At 47.5% G+C, this 14,076-nt stretch overlaps 1 pseudogene; it reads right to left on the bottom strand.

The window, feature by feature from the left end:
* LOC121843329 overlaps nucleotides 1–7,984 on the bottom strand; it is a 46,983-nt pseudogene extending 38,999 nt beyond the window's left edge.
* Nucleotides 7,985–14,076: the final 6,092 nt, after the last annotated feature.

Raw genomic sequence — 14,076 nt, 5'->3', positions numbered from 1 at the left:
GTGTTAAACTGTAGTGCTGTGTGGTTTAAACTGTAGTGCTGTGTGGTTTAAACTGGAGAGCTGTGTGGTTTAAACTGTAGAGCTGTGTGGTTTAAACTGTAGTGCTGTGTGGTTTAAACTGTAGTGTTAAACTGTAGTGCTGTGTGGTTTAAACTGTAGAGCTGTGTGGTTTAAACTGTAGTGCTGTGTGGTTTAAACTGTAGAGCTGTGTGGTTTAAACTGTAGAGCTGTGTGGTTTAAACTGTAGTGCTGTGTGGTTTAAACTGTAGTGTTAAACTGTAGTGCTGTGTGGTTCAATCTGTAGTGCTGTGTGGTTTAAACTGTAGAGCTGTGTGGTTTAAACTGTAGAGCTGTGTGGTTTAAACTGTAGTGCTGTGTGGTTTAAACTGTAGTGCTGTGTGGTTTAAACTGTAGTGCTGTGTGGTTTAAACTGTAGTGCTGTGTGGTTTAAACTGTAGAGCTGTGTGGTTTAAACTGTAGTGCTGTGTGGTTTAAACTGTAGTGCTGTGTGGTTTAAACTGTAGTGCTGTGTGGTTTAAACTGTCGTGTTAAACTGTAGTGCTGTGTGGTTTAAACTGTAGTGCTGTGTGGTTTAAACTGTAGTGCTGTGTGGTTTAAACTGTAGTGTTTAGCTGTAGTGCTGTGTGGTTTAAACTGTAGTGCTGTGTGGTTTAAACTGTAGTGTTTAGCTGTAGTGCTGTGTGGTTTAAACTGTAGTGCTGTGTGGTTTAAACTGTAGTGTTAAACTGTAGAGCTGTGTGGTTTAAACTGTAGAGCTGTGTGGTTTAAACTGTAGTGCTGTGTGGTTTAAACTGTAGTGCTGTGTGGTTTAAACTGTCGTGTTAAACTGTAGTGCTGTGTGGTTTAAACTGTAGTGCTCTGTGGTTTAAACTGTAGTGCTGTGTGGTTTAAACTGTAGTGCTCTGTGTTTAAAACTGGTATTTTGGCCAGGTCTCTCTCAGGAAAAGAGATTGTTAATCTCAATGAGACTAACCTTGTAAAATAAAGCTAAAATAAAACGTAAAACATTGACAAAGGAAAAAGTAACCCGGAGAGAGAAAGATGTTAAAATGATAATTTGTGCCTCAGTTAATCTTCGGAGGTGGAAGACAGGCTTCCTAGTTGCAGCAGTGTGTTCTGGGGCTGCTGTGTTCTGCTGCAGGCTGGGATCATAGGATGGGATCATAGGCTGGGATCATAGGATGGGATCATAGGATGGGATCATAGGCTGGGATCATAGGCTGGGATCATAGGATGGGATCATAGGATTGGATCATGTGCTGGGATCATAGGCTGGGATCATAGGCTGGGATCAAAGGCTGGGATCATAGGCTGGGATCATAGGATGGGATCATAGGCTGGGATCATAGGCTGGGATCATAGGATTGGATCATAGGCTGGGATCATAGGCTGGGATCATAGGCTGGGATCATAGGCTGGGATCATAGGCTGGGATCATAGGCTGGGATCATAGGATGGGATCATAGGATGGGATCATAGGCTGGGATCATAGGCTGGGATCATAGGATTGGATCATAGGCTGGGATCATAGGCTGGGATCATAGGCTGGGATCATAGGATGGGATCAGGATGGGATCATAGGCTGGGATCATAGGATTGGATCATAGGCTGGGATCATAGGATTGGATCATAGGATTGGATCATGTGCTGGGATCATAGGCTGGGATCATAGGCTGGGATCATAGGCTGGGATCATAGGCTGGGATCATAGGATGGGATCATAGGCTGGGATCATAGGCTGGGATCATAGGATTGGATCATAGGCTGGGATCATAGGCTGGGATCATAGGATTGGATCATAGGCTGGGATCATAGGCTGGGATCATAGGATTGGATCATAGGATGGGATCATAGGCTGGGATCATAGGCTGGGATCATAGGATTGGATCATAGGCTGGGATCATAGGCTGGGATCATAGGCTGGGATCATAGGCTGGGATCATAGGATTGGATCATAGGCTGGGATCATAGGCTGGGATCATAGGCTGGGATCATAGGCTGGGATCATAGGCTGGGATCATAGGCTGGGATCATAGGATTGGATCATAGGATGGGATCATAGGCTGGGATCATAGGCTGGGATCATAGGCTGGGATTATAGGATGGGATCATAGGCTGGGATCATAGGCTGGGATCATAGGCTGGGATCATAGGCTGGGATCATAGGATGGGATCATAGGATGGGATCATAGGCTGGGATCATAGGATGGGATCATAGGCTGGGATCATAGGATGGGATCATAGGATCATAGGATGGGATCATAGGATGGGATCATAGGATGGGATCATAGGCTGGGATCATAGGATGGGATCATAGGATGGGATCATAGGATGGGATCATAGGCTGGGATCATAGGCTGGGATCATAGGCTGGGATCATAGGCTGGGATCATAGGATTGGATCATAGGATGGGATCATAGGCTGGGATCATAGGATGGGATCATAGGATTGCTTCATATGTTCTCAGTGTCTGATACTGTCTTAATCATCAGTGGTGTAATCATTGATTAACTGTTTCTACGGTTCCCTTGGTCATTGATTGTTATTATATTGCAGAGAGAAACCAATTGACCAGGTACAGAGAGACAGACGGGTTTCAGAGGATGACAGAACAGAGAGTGTTTATGTTAAACAGTTGTTTATGATATATGTTGAATAAAGGCAGTAATAGTAACTGGTTGTTATTAAAGGAAGTACTAGTAACTGGTTGTTATTAAAAGGCAGTACTAGTAACTGGTTGACTAGAGGCAGTAATAGTAACTGGTTGACTAAAGGCAGTACTAGTAACTGGTTGACTAAAGGCAGTAATAGTAACTGGTTGATTAGTAACTGGTTGACTAAAGGCAGTAATAGTAACTGGTTGACTAAAGGCAGTAATAGTAACTGGTTGACTAAAGGCAGTAATAGTAACTGGTTGACTAAAGGCAGTAATAGTAACTGGTTGACTAAAGGCAGTAATAGTAACTGGTTGACTAAAGGCAGTAATAGTATCTGGTTGTATAAAGGCAGTAATAGTAACTGGTTGACTAAAGGCAGTACTAGTAACTGGTTGATAAAGGCAGTAATAGTAACTGGTTGACTAAAGGCAGTAATAGTATCTGGTTGTATAAAGGCAGTAATAGTAACTGGTTGACTAAAGGCAGTAATAGTAACTGGTTGTATAAAGGCAGTAATAGTAACTGGTTGACTAAAGGCAGTAATAGTATCTGGTTGTATAAAGGCAGTAATAGTAACTGGTTGACTAAAGGCAGTAATAGTAACTGGTTGACTAAAGGCAGTAATAGTAACTGGTTTGTAACTGTGGATTCTTCATTCCCAGGCTGCGCTGCATTGAGTCAGGTCAGACTGAGTGGGTGGAAGAGGACTTGGCTGAACTCCTGGTTTGTTGTCTGTTCGCCAGACTGGACACAGGAACACAGAGAGCAGGGGGAGGAGGGGGAGAGGGGAGGAGCAGGAGGGTAGGGGAGGAGGGGGAGGAGCAGAAGGGTAGGGGGAGGAGGGGAGGAGCAGGTGGGTAGGTGGAGGAGGGTAGGGAGGAGGGGAGGAGCAGAAGGGTAGGGGGAGGAGGGGAGGAGCAGGTGGGTAGGGGGAGGAGGGAGGAGCAGGTGGGTAGGGGAGGAGGGAGGTGGGTAGCAGGAGGGGAGGGGAGGAGGGAGGAGCAGGTGGGTAGGGGAGGAGGGGAGGAAGCAGGAGGGTAGGGGGAGGAGGGGAGTAGCAGGTGGGTAGGGGAGGAGGGGAGAAGCAGGAGGGTAGGGGGAGGAGCAGGAGGGTGGTGGGAGGAGGGCGAGGAGCAGGAGGGTGGTGGGAGGAGGGGAGGAGGGAGGAGCAGGAGGGGGAGGGGGAGGAGCAGGAGGGTGGTGGGAGGAGGAGGGAGGGGAGGAGCAGGAGGGGAGGGGGAGAGGAGGGGAGGAGCAGGAGGGGAGGAGCAGGAGGGTGGTGGGAGGAGGGGAGGAGGGAGGAGCAGGAGGGAGGGAGGAGCAGGAGGGAGGGGAGGGTAGGGGAGGAGGGGGAGGGGGGGAGGGGAGGAGCAGGAGGGGAGGAGCAGGAGCAGGGGGGGAGGGGGGAGGAGCAGGAGGGGGGGAGGAGCAGGAGGGGGGAGGAGCAGGAGGGGGAGGGGGGAGGAGCAGGAGGGTAGGGGAGGAGCAGGAGGGGAGGAGCAGGAGGGGGGGGAGGAGCAGGAGGGTAGGGGGAGGAGCAGGAGGGGAGGGGAGGGGGGGAGGAGGGGGTAGGGGGAGGAGCAGGAGGGGAGGGGGGAGGAGCAGGAGGGGGAGGGGGAGGAGCAGAAGGGTAGGGGGAGGAGCAGGAGGGGGAGGGGGAGGGGGAGGAGGGTAGGGGAGGAGCAGGGGGAGGAGCAGGAGGGTAGGGGGAGGAGCAGGAGGGGGTAGGGGGAGGGCAGGAGGGGGGGGAGGAGCAGGAGGAGGAGCAGGAGGGGGGAGGAGCAGGAGGGTAGGGGAGGAGCAGGAGGGGAGGAGCAGGAGGGTAGGGGAGGAGCTGGAGGGTAGGGGAGGGTCGGGGAGGAGCAGGTGAAGCAGAAAGAAGGAGGAAAGCCTAACTCTTATGAAAGCTCTTCTTTAGAGTTTAAACTGTCCAATAAGGAGTTTTAAAGACATATTTCCTTCCTGATCTAACCATCCAATCAGAAGGCTGAACAGTAACCCAGAGTCCTGGAGGCCCCCAGTTTAAGGTTGTGTCACAAATGTCTCCTTACTATCAAAAAAGTCTAAAGTATTGAACAATAAAGAGAGAGAGAGAAGAGAGAGAGAGAGTCAGAGAGTCAGAGAGTCAGAGAGAGTCAGAGAGAGAGACACAGAGAGACAGAGAGAGAGCCAGAGAGACAGAGAAGACAGAGAGACAGAGAGCAAGAGAGAGAGAGAGACAGAGAGCCAGCGAGAGAGAGAGAGAGAGAGAGAGACAGAGTGACAGAGAGAGACAGACAGAGACAGAGACACAGAGAGACAGAGAGACAGAGACAGAGAGGTAGATGGAAAAAGAGTGGCTGTCTGGCACCTAGTGCTTTTCAACACTACAACTGTGCTTCCTCAGTTTGGACAGTCATCACCAGTGGTTAACTAATGACACGGCCATGTTATGACGTAGGAATGATCTATGAGAGTGTAAACTCTAGCATAGGGCTCTATAGAGCATCACAAAGCACCCAATAGGAAATCAGCAGCATGTCATTTTCACCTGCAGTCCTAGTTCCTGTTATGTTCAGTTCAGTAACCTATGCAGAGTGTATAAACCCAGACAGACATCAGCAGCAGACTGGTGACAGAGGAGCAGTACATTTAACTGTATCCCAAATGGCATTCTATTCCCTATATAGTACACTACCTTTAGACCAGGGCCCTATTCCCTATATAGTACACTACTTTAGACCAGGGCCCTATTCCCTATATAGTGCACTACAATAGACCAGAGCCCTATTCCCTATATAGTGCACTGCTATAGACAGCGTCCTATTCCTATATAGTGTACTACTGTTGACCAGGGCCCTATTCCCTATATATAGAACACTACTGTTGACCAGGACCCTATTCCCTATATAGTACACTACTGTTGACCAGGGCCTATTCCCTATATAGTACACTACTGTTGACCAGGGCCCTATTCCCTATATAGTGCACTAGTGTTGACCAGGCCCTATTCTATATAGTACACTACTGTTGACCAGAGTCCTATTCCCTATATAGTGCACTACTGTTGACCAGAGTCCTATTCCCCTATATAGTGCCCTACTGTTGACCAGGGCCCTATGAGCCCTATTCCCTATATAGTACACTACTGTTGACCAGAGTCCTATGGAACCCTATTCCCTACATAGTGCACTACTGTTGACCAGAGTCCTATTCCCTATATAGAACACTACTGTTGACCAGAGTCCTATTCCCTATATAGAACACTACTGTTGACCAGGAGTCCTATTCCTATATAGTGCACTACTGTTGACCAGAGTCCTATTCCCTATATAGAACACTACTGTTGACCAGAGTCCTATTCCTATATAGTGCACTACTGTTGACCAGAGTCCTATTCCCTACATAGTGCACTACTGTTGACCAGGGTCCTATTCCCCATATAGTGCACTACTGTTGACCAGGGCCCTATTCCTATATAGTGCACTACTGTTGACCAGGCCCCTATAGTCCTATTCCCTACATAGTGCACTACTGTTGACCAGGGTCCTATTCCTATATAGTGCACTACTGTTGACCAGAGTCCTATGGAACCCTATTCCCTATATAGTGCACTACTGTTGACCAGAGTCCTATGGAACCCTATTCCCTATATAGTGCCCTACTGTTGACCAGAGTCCTATAGAGCCCTATTCCTATATAGTGCCCTACTGTTGACCAGAGTCCTATAGAGCCCTATTCCCTATATAGTGCCCTACTGTTGACCAGAGTCCTATAGAGTCCTATTCCCTATATAGTGCCCTACTGTTGACCAGAGTCCTATAGAACCCTATTCCCTATATAGTGGTACTACTATAGACCAGAGCCCTATTCCCTATATAGTACACTACTGTTGACCAGGCCCCTATAGAGTCCTATTCCCTATATAGTGCCCTACTGTTGACCAGAGTCCTATTCCCTATATTGTGCACTACTGTTGACCAGAGTATTCCCTATATAGACCACCCTATGTTGACCAGAGTCCTCCCTATTCCCTATAGAACACTACGGTTGACCAGAGTCCTATGGAACCCTATTCCCTATATAGTGCCCTACTGTTGACCAGAGTCCTATAGAACCCTATTCCCTACATAGAACACTACTGTTGACCAGAGTCCTATAGAACCCTATTCCTATATAGTGCCCTACTGTTGACCAGAGTCCTATAGAACCCTATTCCCTACATAGAACACTACTGTTGACCAGAGTCCTATAGAACCCTATTCCCTATATAGTGCACTACTGTTGACCAGGGCCCTATTCCCTATATAGTGCACTAATGTTGACCAGAGTCCTATTCCCTATATAGTGCACTACTGTTGACCAGAGTCCTATTCCCTATATAGAACACTACTGTTGACCAGAGTCCTATGGGTAAAGCCAATTCTAATTCAACATGTTCTTCATTCAAAAGATAGAATAGAATTCGAAATTGGGTCTCCAGTGAACTTCCTGAATTGACTGGGATTGACCCCCAACCCTGCTAACCCATGGTAATGCCTTACATCGATGACGTTGGAGTCGACAAACCCAGGAAGCCTCTCATCCTTGCAGACGACTCCAGCGTCCTCATCGTGTGTGCAGTCACTGTTGCCCCAACCCCGAGATTTACACAGGTCAATACTCTTCTCTCCTCCGTTACACTGCACATTATCCAGCCAGATCTTCCCTGCATAGAGAATAAAGAAATCACGTCACCATCGGTCAACTGTAACACAACGTAGAGAATAATGGACTGTGCGTGTTCATTGTAAACCACTGTATCCTGTTGCGTTTGAGTTCTCTACTGATGAATGGTTTCCTAATGGCTGCTCCACGTTGTAGGGCTTTTAGGCGCTATCTAACAGTTCTATTACTGATCGTGACCCTTGCTATAACCTGGCGTGATGTGTCCATCCTTCATGCTTTGGTCTTTGTAAAATATGGAATAGCTGCTCTATGACGGTTGTTGTAGCTCACCTTGGCCCTTGCCGTACTTGGCGCTGTGTGTCCAACCCGTAGCGGAGACGAATCCCAGCTGACGACAGAGGACGTTGGCGTTGGACAGAGAGAAGTCGTCGTCACAGATGGTCCCCCACTCTCCCTTGTAGAAGACCTCGATGCGCCCCTCGTTGTGCTGGGGTACCCAACCAGACGGAACTGCAGCCGCTCGTTCTGTGGTTTGGGGGAGGTGGTGCCCTGGGTAGGGGGCGTTGTCTGGGCCATGATCCAGGCAGGAAGCCACACCTCTAACAGGAAGCTGATGATGGAAAATCGCTGCCACCATCTTGAGGTTTTCATCTCTCAAACCTGTAGGGGCATAGACAGGAGAGGTGAGTTTGAGGGTCAGAGGTCAGGTGGGGGATGTTTGACAGGTGAGTTGCAACTGACTGATCTACAAATCACCTTGCATCATATATAACTACTCATGATTATTTGTAGGTCAGTCAGTCCTCATTTACCAACAATGTATGATGGGGTTTGATGCTCTGGAACACGGCCAATGTCAGGAAGTTTAAACTGGTGACAGGTCACCTGACAGGAAAGGGATGTAGACAACAAGGAACTAACTGCTCTCAACTCAAAGATCCTAGTCAAAAACAAAATAACCCAAATAAACCAGCACACTTTACAGATTGTAATGCAAAAGATCACCAGGCAACAATGAAGACCTGAAATCAGAGAGATTATTTTTATAAGAACTTTTTCTCAGTGCTTAGGCCAAGCAGAACCAGAGAGGTAAAGATCTTTCCTCGGTGGTGTCTGAGGCCAAGCAGAACCAGAGAGGTAAAGATCTTTCCTCAGTGATATCTGAGGCCAAGCAGAACCAGAGAGGTAAAGACCATTCCTCAGTGATATCTGAGGCCAAGCAGAACCAGAGAGGTAAAGATCTTTCTTCAGTGATGTCTGAGGCCAAGCAGAACCAGAGGTAGAGATCTTGCCTCAGTGATATCTGAGGCCAAGCAGAACCAGAGAGGTAAAGATCTTTCCTCAGTGGTGTCTGAGGCCAAGCAGAACCAGAGAGGTAAAGATCTTTCCTCAATGATATCTGAGGCCAAGCAGAACCAGAGGTAAAGACCGTTCCTCAGTGATATCTGAGGCCAAGCAGAACCAGAGAGGTAAAGATCTTTCCTCAGTGATGTCTGAGGCCGAGCAGAACCAGAGAGGTAAAAGATCTTTCCTCAGTGATATCTCAGGCCGAGCAGAATCAGAGAGGTAAAGATCTTTCCTCCGTGATATCTGAGGCCAAGCAGAACCAGAGGTAAAGATCTTTCCTCAGTGGTGTCTGAGGCCAAGCAGAACCAGAGAGGTAAAGATCTTTCCTCCGTGATAACTGAGGCCAAGCAGAACCAGAGGTAAAGATCTTTCCTCCGTGATATCTGAGGCCAAGCAGAACCAGAGGTAAAGATCTTTCCTCCGTGATATCTGAGGCCAAGTAAAGATCTTTCCTCAGTGGTGTCTGAGGCCAAGCAGAACCAGAGAGGTAAAGATCTTTCCTCCGTGATAACTGAGGCCAAGCAGAACCAGAGGTAAAGATCTTTCCTCCGTGATATCTGAGGCCAAGCAGAACCAGAGAGGTAAAGATCTTTCCTCCGTGATAACTGAGGCCAAGCAGAACCAGAGGTAAAGATCTTTCCTCCGTGATATCTGAGGCCAAGCAGAACCAGAGAGGTAAAGATCTTTCCTCCGTGATAACTGAGGCCAAGCAGAACCAGAGGTAAAGATCTTTCCTCCGTGATATCTGAGGCCAAGCAGAACCAGAGAGTAAAGATCTTTCCTCCGTGATATCTGAGGCCGAGCAGAACCAGAGAGGTAAAGATCTTTACCCGTGATATCTGAGGCCAAGCAGAACCAGAGAGGTAAAGATCTTTCTTCAGTGATATCTGAGGCCAAGCAGAACCAGAGGTAAAGATCTTTCCTCAGTGGTGTCTGAGGCCAAGCAGAACCAGAGAGGTAAAGATCTTTCCTCCGTGATAACTGAGGCCAAGCAGAACCAGAGGTAAAGATCTTTCCTCCGTGATATCTGAGGCCAAGCAGAACCAGAGAGGTAAAGATCTTTCCTCCGTGATATCTGAGGCCAAGCAGAACCAGAGGTAAAGATCTTTCCTCAGTGGTGTCTGAGGCCAAGCAGAACCAGAGAGGTAAAGATCTTTCCTCCGTGATAACTGAGGCCAAGAGAACCAGAGGTAAAGATCTTTCCTCCGAGAGGCCAAGCAGAACCAGAGAGGTAAAGATCTTTCCTCCGTGATAACTGAGGCCAAGCAGAACCAGAGGTAAAGATCTTTCCTCCGTGATATCTGAGGCCAAGCAGAACCAGAGAGTAAAGATCTTTCCTCCGTGATATCTGAGGCCAAGCAGAACCAGAGGTAAAGATCTTTCCTCCGTGATATCTGAGGCCAGCAGAACCAGAGAGGTAAAGATCTTTCCTCCGTGATATCTGAGGCCGAGCAGAACCAGAGAGGTAAAGATCTTTACTCCGTGATATCTGAGGCCAAGCAGAACCAGAGAGGTAAAGATCTTTCTTCAGTGATATCTGAGGCCAAGCAGAACCAGAGAGGTAAAGATCTTTCCTCAGTGGTGTCTGAGGCCAAGCAGAACCAGAGAGGTAAAGATCTTTCCTCTGTGATAACTGAGGCCAACAGAACCAGAGGTAAAGATCTTTCCTCCGTGATATCTGAGGCCAGCAGAACCAGAGAGGTAAAGATCTTTCCTCCGTGATAACTGAGGCCAAGCAGAACCAGAGGTAAAGATCTTTCCTCCGTGATAACTGAGGCCAAGCAGAACCAGAGGTAAAGATCATATCTGAGGCCAAGCAGAACCAAAGAGGTAAAGATCTTTCCTCCGTGATATCTGAGACAGAACCAGAGAGGTAAAGATCTTTCCTCCGTGATATCTGAGGCCGAGCAGAACCACTGAGGTAAAGATCTTTCCTCCGTGATGGAGGCCAAGCAGAACCAGAGAGGTAAAGATCTTTCCTCCGTGACTGATGGAAAAGATCTTTACTCCGTGATATCTGAGGCCAAGCAGAACCAGAGAGGTAAAGATCTTTCTTCAGTGATATCTGAGGCCAAGCAGAACCAGAGAGGTAAAGATCTTTCCTCAATGATATCTGAGGCCAAGCAGAACCAGAGAGGTAAAGTATTCACAGTTGACTTCCTGTAAGAAGCTGGACGGAGGGTCAGAGAGCAAATATTCGCTCCAACACTGTGATTGAAACCAGCTGTTGAAATATAAGGAGAGACGTTTACAATTACATCAGCAAGCAACCACCGATGGACAACCACCGATGGACAACCACTGATGGAAAACCACCGATGGAAAACCACCGATGGGCAACCACCGATGGAAAACCACCGATCTTTACTATAACATAAACACAACGTCGATTATAATGTGTGCATACAGATTGTATTAGGATGAATGACTGATTGAAACCAGTTGGTGTGGTGTGACAATGTGATCTTTGCCAAAAAGTACATTAAGCAGCCAGCTGTTCTTATGGAGTCTGCAGAGTTTGGTGTTTCGACTCTGACCTGCCTGACCTGGGGTGTATTCAGGCCGCACACTGTAGCGAAACGTTTTGCAATGGTTTTGCAACAGAGCACAATAAAATGAAAAACTCAACAGACTATGTGACATAAATGGAGAATCTGACGCAACTATGCAAGACTTTAGTTCTGGGTTTCTGAGATCATAACGCTAGGAATACGGTGAATTCCCTTACTAGATTGTGTGTATTAGGTTTTGTTGTGGAATTTGTTAGATATTACCTGTTAGTTACTGCTGCACTGTCAGATCTAGAAGCAAAAGCATTTTGCTACACTCAATAACGTCTGCTAACCATGTGTATGTGACCAATAACATTTGATTTGATTTGATTTTGCATAGTGTTACATATATCATCTACAGCCACAACATGCCAGGCCAGGCAGTCACCTTCATTCATCTATCATCTACAGCCACAACATGCCAGGCCAGGCAGGGACTTGGGACTGTAGAGTCCTGTGTAGTTCTGTTGGGACTGTAGAGTCCTATGTAGTTCTATTGGGACGGTAGAGTCCTGTGTAGTTCTATTGGGACTGTAGAGTCCTGCGTAGTTCTGCTGGGACTGTAGAGTCCTGCTGGGGGACTGTAGAGTCCTGCGTAGTTCTGTTGGGACTGTAGAGTCCTGCGTAGTTCTGTTGGGACTGTAGAGTCCTGCGTAGTTCTGTTGGGACTGTAGAGTCCTGCGTAGTTCTGCTGGGACTCGAATACCAATAGCATCACTTAAACACAACCATACAGTGTGTTTTGGAAATAATAATCTGATTGAGAGACTGTGGAGAAGTCTGGGTACTAATGCTTTTATCTAACATTCCTCTCCTCATTTAGCACAGACAGAACGTAATAGCAGAAGACAGATGGCAACCAGGCTAACTGTGGAGAGGGAGAAGTGGGATGTAGTCTAATACCAGAGAAGAGAACGCTCTACAAATGAATAACGTCTGAAAATTAAAGAAATGAATACCAGATGCTGATGGAATTCAGTTTTAAGAGTTTTAAAATGTACCCATCGTCAAAGTCACGCTCAGGTCTATGGTTATTGACGTTAAGCAATATGTGGGTTTCTGGTCTTTCACGTGTCATTTTGAACCCATAAGTACCTCTCTATCCCTCTTAAGGGAGCACCATGCAGATACTGTTACTAAAACTACAAGGGGTCAATAGGAATCTGATTAAATTCCTCCTTAAATAAACATCCTGGAAATAATCTGAAACAGACAGACTAGAAGAACTGAACTCCTGCGAAAGCAATTCAAATTCCTGCCTATGTTTACTGACTGACTGAGAGACACAGAGAGAGAGAGAGAGAGAGAGAGAGAGAGAGAGAGAGAGAGAGAGAGAGAGAGAGAGAGAGAGAGAGAGAGAGAGAGAGAGAGAGAGAGAGACAGAGAGACAGAGAGAGAGACAGAGACAGAGAGAGAGAGAGAGACACAGAGAGAGAGAGAGAGAGAGAGAGAGCAGAGAGAGAGCCACACAGAGAGACAGAGAGAGACAGAGAGAGAGAGACAGAGAAAGAAATTCCACAGCTATATATTTCCTTCCTTCATTAGAGCATTCCACAGTATTCCGTATTCCGTTTTCAGTGTAGCCTACTGCTGGTCACAGCAGGCGGTGAGTGACAGGCAATAGCTCTTGTAAGAAAAATCAGGAATTTGAACTCTCTCTCTCCCCCCGACCAGGACAAGGATGACATAAGGCCATGAAAACTACAGGATTACTACTTTACTATAAATTATCAGGGTTATCTTACCTCACTTTACAGGCAAATAGCAGTTTAATATGAGACAATGTCCTCAGTCACTGAAGAAAAGACTACTGTAGTTCATCCAATCAGACAGGACAGAGAGACAGACAGGACAGAGGACAGACTGGACAGAGAGGACAGACAGGGACAGACTGGACAGAGAGGACAGACAGGACAGGACAGAGAGGACAGGACAGAGAGGGACAGAATGGACAGACTGGAAAGACAGGGACAGACTGGACAGAGGACAGACAGGACAGACAGGACAGGCTGGACAGAGAGGACAGACTGGACAGACAGGATAGAGGACAGACAGGACAGACAGGACAGAGAGGACAGAGAGGGACAGAGAGGACAGACTGGACAGACAGGATAGAGGACAGACAGGACAGACAGGACAGAGAGGCAAGACTGGACAGACTGGACAGAGAGGACAGACAGGACAGAGAGGACAGACAGGGACAGACAGGATAGAGGACAGACAGAGGACAGACAGGACAGACAGGACAGACAGGACATAGAGGACAGACTGGACAGACAGGACAGACTGGACAGACAGGATAGAGGACAGACAGGACATAGAGGGACAGACTGGACAGACAGGACAGAGAGGACAGACTGGACAGACAGGATAGAGGACAGACAGGACATAGAGGACAGACTGGACAGACAGGACAGAGAGGACAGACTGGACAGACAGGATAGAGGACAGACAGGACATAGAGGACAGACTGGACAGACAGGACAGAGAGGACAGACTGGACAGACAGGATAGAGGACAGACAGGACATAGAGGACAGACTGGACAGAGAGGATAGAGGACAGAGAGGACAGAGAGGACAGACAGGACAGAGAGGACAGACAGGACAGACAGGGATAGAGGACAGACAGGGACAGACAGGACAGAGGACAGAGAGGACAGACAGGACAGAGGACAGACAGGACAGAGAGAGGACAGACAGGACAGAGGACAGACAGGACAGAGAGGACAGACAGGACAGAGGACAGAGGGCAGACTGATAATGGGAGCAGCTTGGGACAAATCTGAACATATAACATTTTTTCCAAGAAGTTAGTTAGATATTACATGTATTATTTAGCAATACGTAACT

The sequence above is a fragment of the Oncorhynchus tshawytscha genome, unplaced genomic scaffold (assembly GCF_018296145.1).
Source record: "Oncorhynchus tshawytscha isolate Ot180627B unplaced genomic scaffold, Otsh_v2.0 Un_contig_655_pilon_pilon, whole genome shotgun sequence".
In the NCBI taxonomy this organism is placed as follows: domain Eukaryota; kingdom Metazoa; phylum Chordata; class Actinopteri; order Salmoniformes; family Salmonidae; genus Oncorhynchus; species Oncorhynchus tshawytscha.
This window is presented reverse-complemented; position numbering and strand designations above follow the sequence as displayed.